At 41.9% G+C, this 17,501-nt stretch overlaps 1 protein-coding gene across 2 annotated transcripts in view; it reads left to right on the top strand.

Annotated features, from left to right (window-relative positions):
• RAB6A (RAB6A, member RAS oncogene family) overlaps positions 1–17,501 on the top strand; it is a 61,946-nt gene that overhangs the window by 21,170 nt on the left and 23,275 nt on the right. The gene's annotated exons all lie outside the window — the stretch shown is intronic.

Below are 17,501 nucleotides of genomic sequence, written 5' to 3'. Positions count from 1 at the left end.
TAAAGTCCTTTGGAGAATATTTTAAGCGTAATTGGAAACTTGTTTTAAAAAGCTTTAACCATGTAAGATAAGAAGGAAAGCTAAATCTTCAGGCTGTGGTGAAAAATATCCTCATGAGGCTGCAAATGCTGGGGATTTTTTTCATTCCCGGCGAATAAGAAGAGACTGTGCAGCAGTCTTTGAAATGTAAAGGTGACCTGTGAGTACCTTTAGTTAATTAACTAAGCTTAATACCTTTTTTCCCCATTTTCCTGGATATCTCGTACAGCAAACGTGAGCGTATCATTCATGCTTCCTGTTCTCTGGTTGGTTTTAAACTCCTCTGCGTGACAACTGCCCCTTCTCTGCTGTGGGCAAGAATAGTTACTCTTTGGGATCTTGTTTTCAAAACACTTAAAATGAGTGTCATTAAAAGGTGAAGATTTTCCTTTTAGAAATATGTAAAGGGTTAATATTTTCATACTTGGGACTCCTATGCATGCTCGTGAAATACGGGGGCTTTTTTTTTTTAACAAAAATTGCGATGACTATATATGAAAGGCAGCCCTGTATCTTACTGCTGCTTCTAATGTAGTGAACCAGGGCTTAAGAAAGTCAGGAATAGAAACCAGTTTCCAGAATCCATTCTTGAGAGCCATAGCGTAAAAAAAAAAAAATAGCATAACAAAACTCAGTGCAAGCCCTTATGGAAGTGAAAGGAGTTGTTTGTTTCCAGTTGAACAGGTTTCACTCACAGTCACCCCAAGCATAGATTTTACTTGCCTGTGCTTTCATCCATGTTCTCTAAAGGATCAAGATGTGTGCCCATATGCTGTGGCCAGAGTTGCTTAATGTGACAAAGGATGGGACACAATTGAGTCCTCCATCATGTCTCTTGGATTCTTTTTGATTTTGTGACACTTAACTTGTACTTGTGGGCTGTACTCGTGTACCTCTTAGGAGCTGAAACTGTTTGGGACCTTTCCTCTAGGTATTTTGTCTTATCCCTCTTATGGCTTGGGCAGAATTCCTGAGTTGTCTTGTTCTTTTGTTTTCCTTATCTGGGGACTTAGGGCTTCAGTTCTTGATCTTCTCCTTACCTTATCTTAGTTTTATTCTTCCTCTTCTTGCTATCTGGTCATTTGAATGAAACCACATTTACCACACTATAGCAATTAGCATGTGCAATTCCGTTAATCCTTCTGCTGTTGCACGTGTTCACATGCATATTTCATTCAAACCATTTTAGCATTTTTGTTATAGGTCTTTACAAGATTGTAAGACACTCTCTTCCCCCAAGAAAAAGCTCCTAGGTTGACCTGCTGTAGACAGTAGAAGACAGTTTCTGGCTTCCACACCAGCTTGAAGGGTGTCCGTCATTCAGAAATGGGCAGGATTCTGCTTCTTCAAAACTCAATTCAAATTCTATCTTCTTGATCTCTGAGGGATGGTCCGTGCACCTGCAACATGCTTGGCTCAGGAGACAGCAGAATATTTGGCCTTTCTGTACAAGATAATGGAAGATTCAAAGCTCTAAACGTGAAAGATGACAGATAGTCTCGCTAACAGAAAACTGGAAGTACTTCTCATAAAGTGGCATTGTGTAACTTCCCAGATGCTTGATGTTACACCAGATGAGGAAAACTGAAATTGCATGAAGGTCCTCCTGTTGTGACACTAATTTTGGCTCTGTGTTGTTTTTAGAAATCTTTTAAACTGTGAAAATAGCGCTGGTTATGTTATGTGGTTGACTTGGAACTCCTCTGCAGAAAACTAGACAAGTGGCTTAATCTTCAGAACAGAAGGCCTATATTTTAAAATGAATTTTTATAGCTGTGCTTAAGAGGTAACATTTCCATGCTTTTTTTATTTTACTATCTTGACAGAGTAATCAAACTATCATATTTTGCTTTATATAATTTTAATAGACTTGCTCCTTCCTGCTCAGTAGTGAGGGGCTGACTTTTGTTTATTATTTTCTACAGGTTAGTGAATGTGGTGGAAAAAAACAGCTTTTATATGAAAACTTTGCAGGGTGTAACTTAATTGTTTTTAAACAATCACAGCTGCCAAGTCTGTAAACTGAATGGTTATGAGATGGAACTAGAAGACTGACCCATGTTCAGTGTTTCATTTCTTCGTGGCCAAGACTAAGCAAATAGAACAAGATGTTTTTGTATTGTGCTCTGTCATATATTTCCTATTTTGGGAGGAAAAGTAAAGCTAATTACTGACAAAACCCACAAGAGTTAATGAAGCTATTTATCACCATGTATTTTTGTCACTGTCACAAGGCTTGGTGTGTATCCCAAGGGAAATCTTGCCCATGCATTAATAATCAGTCATATTGTTCTACTTTTATCAACTATGCCACCGCTGATTAGGATTTACTTAGTGGAAAAGAGTACCAAGTTTAAGTCGTTAAAGCTGTGATTAGTCTCCACAAATTTTTATTGATTTGTGTGAACCTTTCATGTCCCGAAATACAAAGGGGGGCTTTGTCCAGCTTTACGTCTCCCTACTCTGGCCTGCTACAGGCCATTAATGATCAGTCTCAGTATGTGACTTAGTTTATTACTGGTAACTAGTGATACCAAACTCCAGGTAAAACTAACTTGCATCTCCCTCAAGAAAAAAGTGTAGTACTAAGTAAAATAGGATTCTAACATGCCTAAAGAAAGCAAGCAGGCTAATGTTGACTTAAAAAAAAAGATTGATAATAGAAAATACCTTTTTCTGCCTCTTCCTTTTCCCTTTAGCTACTGCCAAATTTTAAATGCAAGTGACAATGCTTTGCTTCTCTTACTGGTCTTAAAATGCCTAGAGACCGCATAAAATACATCCATATGGCGCTGAATACTTAGATCAGTGGCACGGCAGGCTTTTATCCAGTTGTCCTTCAATATCTAGCTGTCAGCTGTAAAACTCCCCCCCCCCCCCCCCCCCCCCCCCCCCCCCCCCAGTGTGGCATTTGGATCTTGGTGGAATGGTTGCATAAAAGGTAGGAGTTACTCCGCTTGTTAGAGGCAATTTCTTGTCCATTTTCTGTCCCTCGGGAATGTGTATGTGAGGTTTAATACAGGCTTAACATTACTTCAGAGTGCATCATGTGATTATATTGGGTAGCACATGCAGTTTTTCAGGAGCTGCGGCATCATGGACGCTAGGCTAGCTGAAGCAAGATTTGGGGAGTGCTGCTTGAAGGCAATTAGCGCAGATGCTAATGAGGATGTTCTGGCAGGTGTTGCGCAAAAGGACCCTGGTGCCAAAAGGACCGGCATTTCGTGTTCAGGAGAGCTAGGCAGGTTCTTCTCTGACCTGTATAGGGAGGCTGTTAGTTTTTATACAGTACAATTGTGCTTTTAATATTTTGGGCTCTGCCTTGTGGTGCAGAGGATGTTCTCTCGAGTGTTTCCTGTTGGCTGAGAATTGTCTGTTCCCTCCCTGTTGCAGAGACAGTCTGCTGAACAAGCATTTCCCAAGGTCTGTGTCCCCCCACCGCAGCCTGAAGTCAAGAGAGAGGCTTAACAGCCAGTTGCAAGGACAGTGTTTTTCATACCTTTCCTGGCCCACACTTCCACAGAAGTCTTCCAGAGGTATTAGTAGATGATCAGCAGAGCCTAGTTCAGGACACAAAATACTTGAACATACGCTTCTTTAAAAGGGTGGTGTGAAAATTTGAGCAACCTGGAGATGCTAAACTGTTAAATATAACAGTGAGCCAGCTCAGCTGTCAAAGTGGAAGGAGGAATCTTCTAGCGAGATGCGACCATAAGACCTCTCCCAACGGAACAAAGGGCTTTTCCACTTGTCGGTGTGTCTGCTTGCATCTTTTTGAGTTGCAGAAGTGATACTGTTGATGGTTCCTCTTGTGCTTTTTTCTCAGCGTTAAGAGCAAGTTCCCTTGGGGAAGGGAAGTCAAACCTGAGATTTTTAGAATGAAAACGAACAAAGTTAGTACTAACCAATATCTAGTGGAAGATGTCCCTGCCTGTGGCAGGGGGTTTGGACAAGATGATCTGTAAAGGTCCCTTCCAACCCAAACCATTCTGTGATAACTGTTTTGCCAAATATATGCAGGAAACTGAAATAGTGTACAATGGGAATTAGACTGGCAAAATTTATAGTGCAACAGTAGGAATAAAATGAAAACTTTTTAATTTAAGAAGAAAGAGAGCAGTCTTTTAATAGCATTCACTGACTAGCTATGCATTCCCTGTTATAGAGACTGAGATATTAACAGTGTTCAGCTAGGTTTAATCCCAAGTGTGTGTCTATATCTAGATGTTTAGCTAATCTAAAGTAAGGCTGAGAACTTCAAATTTAAGACGTGAACCAATCTTGAACTGCTAGGTTTGGGAAAGCTTCTCCCTCTCTTTTGGAGAGATAGAATAAATCCTCAAGTTCTACAAAATTTCGCTGCATTGGATTGTGTTGACTTTTACTTAAAAACAAGATGGGAGTGTAGTTTCACAGAGCTGATGTTTCCTGTGTATCTCCTATAGTAATATTAGAGAGTTTAAAAAAACAAAAAAATCTGGAGCAGAAACTTGACACAAACTAATACTTCAATTAATACTGATGCGGAACCTCTCAAATCACCTTGAATATATTCACAGTTGTCTTGTGGCAGACTGAACTGGAAGGACAATTTACTCACGGAGTATGATACTCCCGATAATTTAATACTTATGCCAAAATCTATCGCAGATTCCTTCTGGAAGACAAGTCGCTATAGCCAGGGCAGCTTTTCAGTCCTTGGTTCTGCCAGTCTTTACTTCAGTCCTAATCCCTCTAAATGAAGGACCTAAAGCAAGCGGCTGTGTGTCAGCATAAATAATCTGCTATCTGCAGGGCTTTAACTAGTGAATAAGAGTCTTGTTCCTATTCAGTGGGCCAAATATTAAGTATATATTGTCAAGGACAGCCTGGCTATCAAAGATCATGTTTTACTGTTGAGAAAGGATCCTTTCCAGTTGAAGTCTGAGCTTGTTGAACCAGAGCTGGTTGTTTCCTTAGCAGGTATATAAGAAGCCGGCTTGGAAGAACTGATGTTACTTAAGCTTCTGCCTTTGTGTAACACCAGCGTTCAAATGTTACAGGCCTTGCTGGGTATGGCTGTTAGCAAGACCCTGGGAAAAAATATTTTCTAGGTCAGAAAAGTGTATCGACCTCAATTTCCTTCTGTCGTGGGTGAAGTATTGTGGCACAAGCAGGGCCTCATCGCTCCTGTTACAGCATGGTGTACATGCTCTTCTGAGGTACTCAAAGAAAAGACTGGCTGAAAATTAGTGTTAATGAGCTTTTCAGACTAACATGTATTTTCAGCGTCATCTTTTTTTATAAGGCAGTTACTGAAGTGTTAATCATTTGATTACTGGTTGTTGTAGATAAGGGAGTAATTGGTCCCTTTTTGTAAATTATGGAAATACTTGACAGGAAAGAGCAGTCGGCCAGGCAGCAGGCATGAAAACTCTTGTTTGTGTGGGTTATTGCCTGGAGAGATTGACTGGAACTAAAACCCCTTTGCTCTGATGACATCTGGGTTGTGACAACATTATATTTCCTATTTGCTTCTCAGTAGCAAGGGCATGTCTTCCAGCAAGGTCTCAAATGCTTGTGAAACTTGCATAATTTTGGGCATCGCTTGAAATGCGTATTCACCAGTTTCTGTTAGAAGCCATTAACAAATTAATCTCTGGCTATGGCCAGGGAGAACAGTTGAATCTTTGCCTCCTGAGTGACAAACAGCTTTAGTGGGGTCTAGTGTTCGAAGACGTTTTACTGAGACTTAAGGAGCTGCAAATTTCACTGACTTCCTGGGGCTATAACAAAAATACATATAGTAGATATTTTTGCTCTAACTCTTTAGAATCCTTTAGGAAAATCATGTTATGCCCTCTGTCTCTGAAAGGAGAGCGTCAGGTGAACATCAACTCATGTGAAATGCAGGCTCGTTGCATTTTTTCATATACTTGGTGTTTAAAATGGTGCTACTGTGAAAATGGACTTGCTGCTTTTCTTTGTGTCCCTGTTATTGTGGCATGTGAGAATAAGCCGCAGATGATATCAGCCATTCACATAATAGCTTTATGTGTGTTCATCTGCTAGGTAGGTGTCATTCCTTCTTATATCATGCTAGTTCACTTGACTCTGTTGCTTCCCTTCCTGCTGTTCTGCACCAGACAGTCATAAATATTCATGCCCGCTTCCTACCATCCATTTAGGCTTGTATACCTAGCTTATGGTCTGTTCCAGTTTGTTAAATGCAGGCTTTTTTTAACACCGGAGTGCTGAAGGCTGTCTAGTGAGCTAAAAGGCTGATGTCACAGTTTCTGGTTTGTGAAGTTGCTGGGAACTGCTGAGATATTGAGGCTTTAAAATAGTTTGCTTGGAAAGTCTTCCATCACAAAGAGTCGACCGAAGTTCAAGGCACTTGATTGTTACACGGTAAAACGCAAATGGACATTTCCTCAGCAGCAAACATTCTGGCCGTGCTGTTCTTACTTAATTGTAATAATGACTAAAACTTGTCTTTGCACCTTAAGCAGGTGCTCAGCTGTAATAAAACTGTCTCAACTTGCCTTGAAAAGTCCAGTTTGGATAGAATCTTTGTAAGGACTAAGGGAATCAAATTTACAATGAGAAAATAAGTAACTTTTCCTCAGTATCTTTCAGTACTTTAAAATACTCGGGGCTCTGTATAGAGGCGAGGGGACAGGGTGTGTTTCTGAGGCCACTTACTGTGTTGGTCATTTCACTGGTTCATTGGTCGATGGTGTATCTCATTGAATCACAGAATCACAGAATGCTTTGGATTGGAAGGGACCTTTACAGGTCATCTAGTCCAACCCCCCTGCCATGGCCAGGGACATCTTGCACTAGATCAGGTTGCTCAGAGCCCTGTCCAACCTGACCTTGAATGTTTCCAGGGATGGGGCCTTGACTACCTCTCTGGGCAACTTGTTCCAGTGCCTCACCACCCTCATTGTAAAAAATTTATTCCTTGAATCCAGTCTAAATCTGCCCTCCCTTAGTTTAAAACCATTACTCCTTCTCCTGTCACAACAGGCCTTGCTAAGAAGTCTGTCCCCGTCTTTCCTGTAGGCCCCCTTTAAGTACTGGAAGGCTGCTATAAGGTCTCCCCGCAGCCTTCTCTTCACCAGGCTGAACAACCCCAACTCTCCCAGCCTTTCTCCACAGCAGAGGTGCTCCAGCCCTCTGACCATCTTTGTGGCCTCCTCTGGACCTGCTCCAACAGCTCCATGTCCTTCCTGTGCTGAGGGCCCCCGAGCTGGACGCAGCACTGCAGGGGGGTCTCACCAGAGCGGAGCAGAGGGGCAGAATCCCCTCCCTCGCCCTGCTGACCTCGCTGCTTTTGATGCAGCCCAGGATACGGTTGGCTTTCTGGGCTGCAAGCGCACATTGCCAGCTCATGTCCAGCTTTTCATCCATCAGTACCCCCAAGTCCTTTTCTGCAGGGCTGCTCTCGATCACATCATCCCCCAGCCTGTATTGAAGCTGAGGATATCATCACCATTTTGTGTAGAGCCCTTGCTCTCGGTTTTCTTAACTAGGGCAGTGCTATTAATGCTCATCGGGGAAGGTGTTAAAATGTGTGTTTAAAAAAAAAAGTGACTTTTTAAGAGGATCAGCCCTCCTCCCACCATCTTACCTGAACAGGAGCTAGATGATGAACAGCACATCTTAACCTGAGCCAGAGGATTGGGCACTGATATTAATTCACATGATGAATTTGAGACTTCAAGGTTTGTAAAGATGTTAAGATTCTATGTAATGTCCAATACTATAGCCTGGGGTAAAAAAAAAAAAAAATAGTTGATACGCTTCAGGATTACCTTGGGCTTCCAAAACACACTCATACTTTCCAGTTGATTTAATTTCTGTAGAGTTATTAGTTTTGATTGCTTCTAGTATAAGTAGTCTTTGAACAACTATGGTGATGGCTGTGGTCAGATATTTCTTACTGTTTTGTCAACTGGTGACTAACAAATATAGATAGAAAACAGGAAAATGCAAAGCACGCCTTTCCCTGTAGTTCACTCAGGCTGGACAGGCTGCTATGGGAATGGAATTGGACTATGGGAATCCTCCGCTGGGAATTCCTGGGGATTCATCCATTTTAAAACTTCTAATAAGAAACAATGCCTGGTCAGTCCAAGCTGTCGCAACTGAGTACGATGTGAAACATCTCTGCCGGTGCTGGAGCCTGCAGGGGTAGGTGTGAAAAATGCGTAAGGGTGAGACCTTCAGCTGGGAAGGATGATGCATCTTTTCAAAGGTGAGGAAGGAAGAGGTGGTGGAGTTGGAGAAAATCCTGGTGGACCTTATGCTAGGGAATTTTAGCATGTGTTTGCCTGTATTTTACTGTCTCGGTCGGTCGCTCTGTTTTTGTTTGGGGAGGAAAAAGGAAGAGAGGAGGCGTCAGAACAGGGTGCTGTTGATGGCAGCTTGAGCTTTCTCCTTTCCTCACCTCCAGTTGTAAGAGGCTACTGAATGGAGATACTATTTTTTATGAAATAACGCTCTACAGGGACAGTTCTTCCTTAGGCTCCTACTTCCTCTGAATTTGAATCAAAAGGAACCCATTGCCATATACTTGCTGCCTTGTAGGCATTATGGTGCTGGTTTCATGCCTTTTTGCAGACTTGTAACTGCTGATTTTGATAAGCGTAGTGCATGTCCCTGGCATTATTGAGTAGCATGATACAAACATCACAGTGTGTGTATTTTACAGATGTATGGATTGGTACAGCTATGCTAGCAACGTGCATGGTGTAAGATGTGTACCCCAGGAGTGGTAAGCTAACTTCCCTACTCTGCTTTGTGGGCACAAGCCACTGATTCTCAAATTGATGGCTATAGACTACTGGCAATCCCTGAGGTCAAAGTAATTGATCCAGGACTGTATCAAACAGTTTTCAATAGTGCTTTTAATGAAAGGAGAGAAAAAAGCTTTGTTGTGGGTGGTGACCTGAAAAGAAATTAAGGATTGGCAGGGATTCATTGGCCTAAAAAGGTCAACTACAGTTATGTGACATTATTATTGATTGTGTCTGCCTTTCTAGAATTACTTTTCGAGGCAGGATGCCATAAAACCTACACAAATGAACTGCCAAAAAACCCGTTCTGAATTGGTTGCTCTGTTGTCTGTTCCCCCGTCCCCTCCCCGTCCCCCCCCCAACCATGTACAAACTGCTGGCTGCTGCCAACGGCATCTTTGCTGCTGTTTTTCACTGTGTGGTGATCCGTTGTTTGCAAAGCAACAGTTGGTTTCCTGTGCTGCTGCCTACTATTTGCTGTGCATGAGGACTCTGAGCGCGGAGGTTTCTGGACTTCAGTCGTCTGCAGCCTGTAGAACCTGCTTTTAAGTTCTCGAAGGACTTTGACTTATTTTTTTTGCGTTTTAGAAGTATCCTTATGATGGACCGAAATGTGTACTGCCAAAATACAAATATCGACATTTTGCATCAGCAAGTTATCTGCAGATCTTTACTGGCCCATAGTTCCTGTGTAGAGCAATGTAGCTGCCAATTTCCTTTGTCAAAGAAGTTGCAACTAAAATAGAAGTGACAAAACTGCTGGAAGTGTATTAAATGGACTTTCTGTTCAGAGTATGCTCCTTGCTCAGGGCTCCCTATGCTTCGCTCAATCTGAAGTTGACGGATTCACTATAGGTACTTTAATATCCTTTCATCTTCGTGTGTTTGATCTAGGCTGCAAGCTTTAGTCCATTGTTAGTTCTATTTCAAATGAATATGAAAAATATAATCAATTAAAATCAAGGTGAGTTGCTTCTGTTCTCTGGGATGAATGAAATAAAATATATTTAAAGTAGAAAACAATGGAACATCTCTTTAATTACTAAAATTATTTAAAACAAAACAGAGCTGCTCTTTGTTTTTCTGGGTCTTTTTTGTTTCCCTTTAACTCTCTGGATATTTTACATTGACTTCCGAAACAGAATCTTAAATTCCTTCTTAAAGGAGCAAATCTGTTTAAAAGGACAAGAGTATAATTTATAACCTAGATCTTTAACTAGGCTGGGAATAAATTATCTTAAAAGAGGCTATTTGGACCATTTTGTTTGTACATAAAGAAGCCATTAGTGCTTTGGTATAATGCAAGAACCACTGAAGTAGCACAAAAGCAACTTGCACAATTTCTGTAGTGTTATCAGTACAAAATATTCTTATATCCTGGAATCAATGGGGGCAGCCGTTCCATTTCAGCAACCAGGCTGGGAGGGCATCCTGCAGCCAGCTTTATCCTGGGTAGCCAAAACATGCTTCGAAAATGTCTGATAAATCTCCGTTTACTATTGCCCTTTGCTCTTAAAAAAACCTAAAAAATATTTATAGCCATACTTTTTAAAATTAAAAATAACTTTTTTTTTTTTTAACCAGACTCCATAATTTTATTTGTAAACAAAGCTACTTACAGAGGGTAGAGCCATGGTTGTATTTCAGGAAGGTTTATTCTTTGCAGGCTTTCTTGTGATATCCCCAACCCCCCCCCCCCAGCTGGTGGGGGGTTTTTGTTTGGTTGGAGTTTTTTTCCCCTCTTTTTTGGAGACTTAAGGAGCCAGTACTCTGCATCAGATGGTCCTTTGGTCTGATCTCATCTGGCGTCTTGCATCAGGAAAGAAATGACAGAATAGAAGAGGTTTGACAGTAGAGCAGAAGTGGAATCAATGGGGAAAAAAAAAAAAAACCTTCAGGGTAAAAAATTCTTTAATTAGAGGAAGGAGGCGAGCCACATTGACTCTGCCTTTTACCTCTGCTCTCTGTGACTAGACTTGATGCTATCCTCAGAGTTCCTCAGCTGTGACCATGGAGAAACTTCATCTTGCTGAGAATTTGTTAGAGAATGCAGTCTGGCTCTGTCAGTGTCTTTGGGATAATGAATGAGTTCTGTTTCTTGCTTTGGGGGAACCGGGTGAAATTGCCATAGCTTGACAGTGAAGAGCAGAGGAGGATTTTTTTTTTTAAAGAAGCTGCTTTAATCACTTTAATACAGCATTTCTGTTTTAAGAGCTGAGACTGACATACCTAAAAATACTCTTGATTACTGGCTCACACAGATCATTTTAAGTCAACTATGAGCATCCTCCTTTCGGGGCTTCTTTTTATTTAAAAACCTAAAAATGGTTTTCACGCATTCATAATTCAGTATACTGTTCTTAGCAATGCTTTTTCCTCTTGTTGCCTTGGGTTGTTTTTTCCAGATCTGGACTAGCAAGTTCACTGATCCTCAGTATTACATCTCTGAGTTTCAGCAACTCTGAAGTATTGGGTCTCAAGTACCAGCAAACCTGAGCATGAAGCCTGATGTGAGGCCGGTAGTCAGAAGATCTTGGAGCTGTAACTTGCAACAGGACTCCTCGAGCAGTATCGGGTCATCTGTTTTGAGAGTCGAGGGCAAAACAGAGTTTGACTTCTCAGTAAGAAATGCTGTTCCTTGTCAGCACCTCAGTTATTGCTGGATTAGCTGTGTTATGGTGTGTCTAGTAAAGAAAATAACTTCCAGTGAAGATTTTGAGGTGAGCTTATCTATGAAAGAAAGTTGTAGTGTCACTGGGATTTATCCTTCAACCAAATCTTAAAGGAGTCTTGCAAAGGGCAAGTGAAAATTTGGGATTACACTGCGATTTATCTGTATGTGTGATGAGAAGGCTTTCTTCATCTTCCTCTCTTTAACTTATGCTTTTAACAAGTTGGATCTCTGTTAACCAAGTCTGCCTCTGAGAACTGGGAGAGGTCAAGTGGACTTTTTTAGCTTTACAATGAAAAAGCTGGATAGATTGATTATTTTTAAGATTATTTTGCTTTGCAGATGTTTCTTGGTTTATTTTTTATTGCTGATGCTTTGAAAGTGCTAAACAACAAATAGCTCGAACTCAGAGATTTAAGTGTGGCTTTTCTGGAAGAATCCTTGGACAAGATGTGCATCTCTAATACAAGAGAGGCAAGCGTGTGCCTCCGAAGAAAATGAAATGGGGAGGTAAGGCCTGCTCCTCCTCTTGTATGTCATAACAGTAGAAGTGGCACAATCCCAATTACTTTTTCCTTTGTAGGTCACTCTTGACTGTTGCCTGAGCCCTTTGCCGACTCTGCCTGGCAACAAATGACCTTCTCATCCCGGGCTGGCAGGGAGATGATTTGTGTTATCTAATGGGTCTCTTCCATCCCTGGCTCTTGTGAGAGTCTCCCCAGTGACTCGTTACACAGCACGGAGTGCTGCTTGCAGTGCTGCCAGCGGTAGCCCGTATTCTGCACGAGCTGGCACGGAGGAGTTGTTGGTACCCACCATTAATCAATGTCATTAGTGGTGGTTGGTGTTGGACATACAAGTCTCCAGCACGCAAGGCCCCAGAATCGGGACAAGGCAGTCTTCAAGAATCAGATGAACGACCTTGAAATCTCTCCAGTCGCTGCTGTCAGATCAAAGTTGCTGGAACTATGAGATTAGCGTATTGATTTCATCTTGCAGATGAATGCTCTTTCTGAAATAAGTGCTAGGCAGTGGCTCAAGGCTTCCAGACAAAGAGTATCGATCAGGTTGACTCAATTAGCTGTTGAAGGCTTTGAAATTGGGCCCTCATAGTTAATGGCAATTTCGCTGATAGGAACTTCACAAGTTCCCATCTTTTAACTCGGTTATGTGTCTTGGATACTTTGCTGTTTGCTGCCATGATTCAGTTGCTGATTTAGGAGGATGTTAGTATTTGGGCATCTGCTTGTTTCTGTGCTGAACCAGTGATCAAACCTTTCCTCTTAGGAGTTTCCTATTTTTATATATCAGAACAGCCTACTTCTTTCTGTCCCATAGCATATTAAAACATTGCAGCTTATCAGAATTCATGTGGATGAATGCTTCCACTTATTCCCTTGTACAGCAAAACACTTCTCTCTCTGCTCTTCCCCCAGAAAAAAACACCACGCAAGCCCTGTGGCATGCATTAACGTGTGCGGTTCAGGTTTGACAGTTAGGAGGGTGAGTACAGTTGCAGCTGGTGAGTAGCCAGTTCAGTATGGGAGCTACCAGGTTTCCCTGGTGGCTGATCTCTGGACCTGATCTCTAGGTCCAGATTCTTCCAGAGCTGGTATAGCTGAAGAAAACCATCTGAGCAAAGTCAGATACAAGCTTAAAAATTCCCATTGGAGCTGGTTGCCTTCCCTTCCAGGAGTGTACTTTGATAATCTGTGCACTTCAGCAATGGTGTCTGAGCCACAGCTGTGTGATTAGGAGCTGTTTAATATGGACTTTGTTGGATTAAAAGCTTGAAGGAGCCAAAAACTCATCTAATGAAACCCACTCCGCTACTGTTGTTCATCCACTTAACTTCAGAAGAGTTTCCAAAATTGATGTTCACATGCAGTGTTGGAACAAAAGGTTTCTTTGGTTAACCACTTATTTTCTTAGCTTCCTTCTGCTTTAAAAAATTCTAGGATGCCTTGCATGTAAATTCCTACACTGGAATAACATCCGACAACTCTGCGTGCCAAGGAACGGAGGAGAATCCACTGCCCAGCTGACTAGGTTATTTCAGAGTTTAATTACCTTCACTTTTAAAATTGCATGCCTTTTCTGGTAGGACTTTGGACTTGGCTTTCAGCTGTTAGGTCTTGATCTACAGAAAGAAAAGAAGCTGGAGACCACCTTTCCTTATCACTAAGTTACTTCTCTGCTGTCCGTCACCTTTCAGTTGTTCTGGTAAACTACGCAAGCTTTTTTTCTTGCCAAAAAGCTCCTTCGCAACTTCTGAATTGTTTGAGGTTTTTCCTCGCTTGCTGTCAGTGTGTCCAGCAGAATCCCCCTTGCTGCTCCAGCCAAAGCTGCGCACTGCAGTAAAACCCCATGCGCAGCATTTCCTCCCCCACCTTTATTCCTTCAAGGTTAATGTTAACTTTTTTTTTTTGTCCCAGCGGCATACCAGAAATATTTTGGCCTAAAGGGTGTTGTATGCTACTGCATTGCTGACTAATGTTGCCCTGGACATATTTGTGTGTTGAAATTTTTCCAAGAGATTAAATTAACCCAGCAGATTTTAAAAAAACCTGCTTAATGAAACAAGGCTAAAGTCTTGACTGTCTTATGTGCTTCCTTTGGTTATAACCCCCAGATTGCTTACCCAGTTGTTTGCAATCTGTATTTTAAGCAGCCGGTTGTTCTTGTCTGTGTGTATTACCTTGTGCTACTTCTCCCTGCTGAGCTTCATTTTCCTCTTGAGGTCAGTTCTGCATTTTTTAAGATTATTTTGAATTCTGATTCTGTCCTCTAACTTGCTTGCAGTCACTGCCAAATTAATGCCTTCTGTGAATTTGATGAACATACAGCCAGCAAGACAGAATAGAAAGCAAGTGAAAATATGTAACAGAGTGGGATTCAAACTCTCCTGCAGATCCTCAGTCAATAAGTTGGTTCTTTTTTTGGCAATGTTCTTTATTATTGTTATATTTATTTCTTTTTAAAGTCATGCACAGGGGCACAACACTCCGTTGTGACGTTCCAAATAAAAATTGATGTAAAAATAAAACTTGCCCCAGAGCGCAGGAGCTCGACTCCACAAGCAAATGGTGAACTGTGGCTCAATGGCCCTGCGTTGTTGCTCTGCCAAGGGAGGGGAAAAAGATCAGCTATTTCTGCAGGTTGTGGTCTGCTAGCTTACACGATGGGGTCTCCCTTCGTAAGGGATTATCCTTACCGGGAATTTAGTTTGTAACTGTTGTGTTAGGTCCGTCATAAATACAGTCAGCATGTCGAAGTACTTGGTGTACTCACAATCACGTGTGGCAGTGCTTTAGCTATGACTAGCCTAGGGGCCCGTGCTGTGCTTCCGTATGGGAGAAATCCGATCAACATAATTGACCATAGATTAATTTCTGTGTGTTTTCGTTCTCTGTTCAGGCTCTCTGAAACGGGGCTTATAGCAGCATGGCTTCCACAGGAGAATCAGCATATGCATCCACATCACTTTAGTGTGCAACAGATGGTATATGAATCCTAAGGTGATTCATCCCGCTATTTTTTGTAGGGCTGGGGATAGTTTCTGCCGTTGGCAGGCAGGGCGGTGTGTGTGGGGAGGCTGGGGAGAGGTGAGATGGTGTTAAGTATTAGGAGTGGCTCTTTTAAAGAGGGAATATTTAAAGCCTGTAACCTTCTGGACAAGGTGTCTGTTTATATAATCTGAACTTGTGAATTTCTGAAGAGAAGATTCACTGACTTTTCCTTTTAATTATAGATACAGTGGGAATTGTGGGCTTTCACTTCTGCCAGGGTTTTTAAAGCAAGGTTGTTTTTTTTTAAAGGAGAAGTGGTGATGCTTCAGTAGTCATGGTGGAATTAAAACTGTAAGCAGTTGGTATTAATACTAACTTGGTCTGGTGCCTGTTGACATCCTATGTAAAGAAAACCTTGTTCTGTTTGGAGAAGAAATGTCTTGGAACTGAAGTGCATTAGGAAGCTTTATCCAAATGTTGGTTGAAGCAGATATTTAAATTTAAGCAAGCCAAGCAGCACCTTATTTTTCCCCTCTTTTTGTAAAATGAGCGAAGGTAGGGTAGGGAAGCTCCAGGAATATGAAACAGAAGATCTTTTCAGATTTTGTAGTTTCTAGACAGACTCCCTCCCTCAGTGTATAGTGGGAAGGGAAATGATTTACCAGAAGGCTTCAGTGTTCTTCAGGGGTTATGACTTACCAAAGCAAATTATTTCATGGGTTTGATTACATCCCCTTGCACCTCTAAAAGAATTAAATTTGACTGTTTGCATCAGTGGCCACGTGAGGAAAAGCCAACTTGTTTGTGGTGTCGCAAACCCGTTACTGGGATTTATAGCGTGTGCTGCAGTGGGAAGGTATTGGATTTGCTCATCTCTGTCCCTTGAGGACTGTCACTGTTGCTGGGTCTGGAATGAAACCCTCCTCCCCTCGCAGCCTGTGGCTGTTTGTCCTGCACCAGCTTGTGCTGTTGTTTCACGCATCCGTGGGGCCCTAGGACAAATTTGAATAAAGGATTCAGGAATCCTGCCTGTCTGAGATGCCTTGCTTCTGAAAACCTACTCACCGAAAGGAGTGTTTGCTCTGCCTTTGCAAAGGCAGCTTTTTAACTTTGTGGGAAACCTGATTATGCCCGTGGAGCAGAATATGTTAAAAATTCCCACAGGAATTCAAATTTTGACTTGGGAAAATCTTTTTCTCAGGGGCTGTCTACTGGATTCCTGTTAGTTTAGCGTTTCTACAGAGTTAACTGAAGTTTGCAGATGGATTAAAATGCTGCTTATGTACAATACTGGAGATTTTGTTGAAAGTTTTATACTAACATTTAAAATACAAAATCAAAACAAAACCTACCCCCACCCCCAAAATCTTGGCTTAAATTCCCCTACTCTCTTGATGGTCACCCTTGTAGAGAACTAACATCTCTGGAAGCTAATTTGAAGAAGACAAGCTTTGGCTTGTGCACATCTAACTGCCTTTTATCTGTACCTGCAACGTGTGATGGCTGACGTTAAGTCATACAGCTCTTCTCCCCTGCCAGTGGGAGATGGCAAATTCCAGCTGCAAGGAGGTTAGAAGAAAACAACGGGAGGTGATATATTCTTGAGTAACTCCAGTTGCTTCCTAAATAATTTGCCTACAATTAAGAGTATTTAAACATATTGAAACGAGGCAGGTTGAGGTGTGCCAGTTCCTGCATATCTTGCTGGTCCTCTCCAGGTGAAGGTGGCGTGGAGCAGGAAGAAGTCGTCCATAGGGTACGAGTTAGGCTGTGTCCCAGCTCAGCTGTATCGTTGGTCTTGCAGGTGTAGAAAGCAACTGTTGTGACAATGATTGTTTTAAAATGAACCTCTTATTTGTCCTTTAAGGAAAATGAGATTACAAGGTAGTCTGATACCTGGCTGGAATGCTGTGATACACACAGTTTGTGTTGGTCTCGGTTATGAAATGAGGGTCTTGACGTAGTTGGACATACCTGTGATTTAACCTGGCCAAGCTGAGTCGCGATTACAGGGGAGCTGCAGCATCAGAAATGGCTGCATGAAAAAGGCTTTGCCCGTGTCTCTCTGACGATCAGGTATGCCTGCACATGCTGCAGTGACACCTTCTGATTGCAGTGCCGACTGACTTCCTAATGCTGAACAGCCGAGCAAATATACTGGTCACGAGCTGCAGCCATCGCTGGGGTGGATAATGGCATTTTTAACAGCATATGAAACTGCTTATACAAAAAGGTAGAGTGACTATGTTGTCAAAGGAAGGGTGAAGTTAATGGGAGTGACGAGGACTGCAGGCATTGTGGGCAGATGCTAAACGAGCCTCTCAACGATGATGCTCTTCAATCTTGTCTTACACTACAGTGATGCTACAGCAGGGACTGCCATTTGTGTGACAAATACGGAGAGTGTGACATTGAGGAGATGTATTTTGAAGTGACGTAGCTACCTTGTTTTATGAGCGAGAAGAGCCGTCTTGTTTAGCATAATTTGTTGTAGGGGTT

Source organism: Mycteria americana, chromosome 1 (assembly GCF_035582795.1).
Source record: "Mycteria americana isolate JAX WOST 10 ecotype Jacksonville Zoo and Gardens chromosome 1, USCA_MyAme_1.0, whole genome shotgun sequence".
Lineage (NCBI taxonomy): Eukaryota > Metazoa > Chordata > Aves > Ciconiiformes > Ciconiidae > Mycteria > Mycteria americana.
This window is presented reverse-complemented; position numbering and strand designations above follow the sequence as displayed.